Source organism: Rhagoletis pomonella, unplaced genomic scaffold (assembly GCF_013731165.1).
Source record: "Rhagoletis pomonella isolate Grant_MI unplaced genomic scaffold, Rhpom_1.0 Rhpom_scaffold_00043, whole genome shotgun sequence".
NCBI classification, from domain to species: Eukaryota; Metazoa; Arthropoda; class Insecta; order Diptera; family Tephritidae; genus Rhagoletis; species Rhagoletis pomonella.
The window spans coordinates 293,118-296,267 of record NW_023458597.1 but is presented as its reverse complement, the minus strand read 5'-3'; positions in this window follow the sequence as shown (position 1 = coordinate 296,267).

Genomic DNA, 3,150 nt, shown 5'->3' with positions numbered 1-3,150 from the left:
AGACTTGCTCGATTCACACTTTTTGCAATTTGATTGATCAAGTTTCACCAAAACGCTTAGTATCAGGTGGAATGCATTAAACGATTCCTTTTCCTACTCAATTGAGCCAATGAAGCCCCATTTAAGTGCTACAAAAAGACAAATTTTATCCTTAGTTTCGAAACTTTTTGACCCCGCAGGGTGGCTAGCGCCAATTATTATCCAGGCGAAAAATCTGTTTCAACAGCTATGGTTGGAGGGCACGGATTGGGACGAATGCGTCAAAACACTTTCACTTCAAAAATGGCACCAATTTTTATCGGACTTACCCATGATTCAAGAAATTCAAATCCCAAGATGGACGGAGTTCTCTAGAGACAAAAAAAATTCAAATTCACGGTTTCTGGGACGCTTCCGAGAAGGCGTACTGCGCAGCCATTTACTTGCGATACCAATCACCCAACTTAGATTCGTCACATCTTTTCCTTTCAAAAACGAAAGTTGCACCCCTTCAAACAGCGAGTCTTCCGCGCTTAGAACTGTGTGGAGCAGTCCTATTAGCCAAATGCATTAAGAATGTTATCAATCAACTGCCTCTAGAAGATATAGAAGTCTTTCTCTGGTCCGACTCATCGATAGTGCTTGCGTGGCTTGAAAACCCCCATGCAATTGGAAGGTGCACGTGGCGAATCGGACTTCACAAATCATCGCAAGGCCTCAGGACCTAGTACAACAGTGACTTTGGTAGCACGGACCCGCATGGCTGCTCCAACCCCGCGACCAATGGCCATTATCTTTTCGACAAAATGTCGCCCCACTCGAAGAACGTAAAGTAGAAGCTCTACATACTTTGGACAACCCACCAGACATCTCAGATCGCTTTTCATCTTGGTCAAAGGCTTTGCGAGTAATAGCTTTCATGTTTCGATTTTTTTCACAGAATAAAACCAATACAGTCCACTCCAAATATAAATTATGAATCTTTTGTTATTACTCAAAGAGAAATTCATTGGGTCAAAACACGCCTTATAGAACTAGTACAAGAAAGGCATTACCCAATTGGGTATTCAAAAGTAGCGAACAAACAACCAATTTCCAAAAAGAGTTCGCTGCTGACATTAAATCCCTTTATCAACAAAAACGGATTACTTCGAGTCAATGGTCGTTTAACAAACTCTTTCCTGTCGTACAGTGAGAGACACCCAATTATCATTCCTGGACCCTTTCGGTTCTGTCACTTATTTCCTCAGTTTTTGCACAACTTGCTTATGCATGCTGTGTACCAACTTATGATCAGGACGACGAGACAAGAATATTTTATTCCTAGACTGAAATCGAAGGTCAAGAACTGCATACGTAATTGTAAAACATGCACAATCTTCAAGCAAAACTCCAGTTCACAAATCATGGCTGCGTTACTGCCTGAGCGTTCGAATTTCTCCTTACCATTTACCTACACGAGGTTGGATTTTGCAGATCCTTTGGACGTTAAATCATCGACCCTGAGAAAATCCCCATTGCTCAAAGGCTACGTTTGCGTATTCATCTGTTTTTCGACCAAGGCTATTCACTTAGAGCCTTGCTCAGATCTTTCTACGAAAGCATTCCAGGCAGGATTCTCTCGTTTTGTAGGAAGACGCGGTCTTCCACAACGCCTCTTCCCCGACAATGGAAAAAACTTTGTGGGCGCCAATCGCGCCTTTCAACAAGATTTTAAACGATTCCTCAAGGAATGCTCAGATGATATTCGATCAAAATATACGCTAAATGGTTTCGATTGGCATTTTTTGCCACCAAACGCTCCTCACATGGGTGGACTTTGGGAGGCTGCTGTAAAAAGCTTCAAGCTCCATTGCGGGAAGTCAATCTTTCACCTTCGAAGAACTGGCTACACTATTGGCACGTATCGAAGCAGTTCTGAATTCACGACCACTTTCTCCTATGTCCAATAGTCCCCAAGAGTTGCTAGCTCTAACTCCCGGTCATTTTCTGCGTGGTGCACCTCTCCTGGCAACCGCAGAACCTATAGGCGCTGATAACCTTTCACTACAGAATATATGGGAGAAATTAAAGATCTTAAACCAACAGTTCAGTCTCCGCTGGAAAGAGGAGTACCTGAAAGAACTTCACCAGAGGTATAAATGGAAGGCTCCACAAAAGAATCTCACCGTAGGGGATTTTGTTGTCTTAAAAAACTATTTAATAACACCAAATGAATGGCGCTTAGGTCGAATAGAGAAGGCATATCACGGGTCAGACAATCTCGTGCGCGTCGCAGACGTTAGGATGCAACACGGCATTTTTACGCGACCAATTGTAAAATTGTGTCCACTTCCCATTCAGTCGAACCTCCATAGTCAGAGTGCTACACACCACACCTAAACAACATTCCACGTTCACCTTAGCCTTCAGTCTGCCAAAATCATATTAAACTCTTATCTTTTTACAGACGATCGCCATCTCTACCATCTCCAATCCGCAAGATTCAGGCTCCGTTCGGAAGCCCGCCGCGGGATCCGTTGGTACACCAGTGCCAAATGTGCTTCCGATACCATCCATTGCGGTTTTGCAAGGCCTTCCTTGCAATGAATGTCGAGGACCGGATCCGGTGCGTCGAGCGGCATCGTTATTGTCCAAACTGTCTGGCACGGACACACAGTACCCTAAGACGATGCTCGTCTTCCGACGTTTGCAAGGAATGTGGCCAGCAACACCACAATTTACTGCACCGCGCGGTACCAGGAGAAAGGGTAAACGCGAAGAGGTCTTCGCATCCGCCAACGTGAGGGCTGTTTAAGACAGCGACGTGCCGTCAGCTTAATGTTGCCATCAATGCATTGACCCAATTGCGGGACAGCCTTGCACCGGTGCAACTAGGCCGGTACGTTTAAGGGACTTGCTCTCCCTTAAATTTTCCAAAGTTTAATGCATCCTTGCACCACTTTCAGGTAAAAGCATCCGTGCTTAGCTGGAAGTTCGAAAAAGGTGCACGGGAATCCATTTCCAGTGTTGCCTATAAAGGCTCCCGCCACATTGCCATCTACCTCTTTTTGCAAAGCTCCTTTACCGATCGAGGGCTTTCATCGGAACAACAATCAACAAGGATCTCCTGGCCGTTTTGCAACACATCAACGCGGGAAGTATCACCACCAGCGTAACTTGACCTTACTA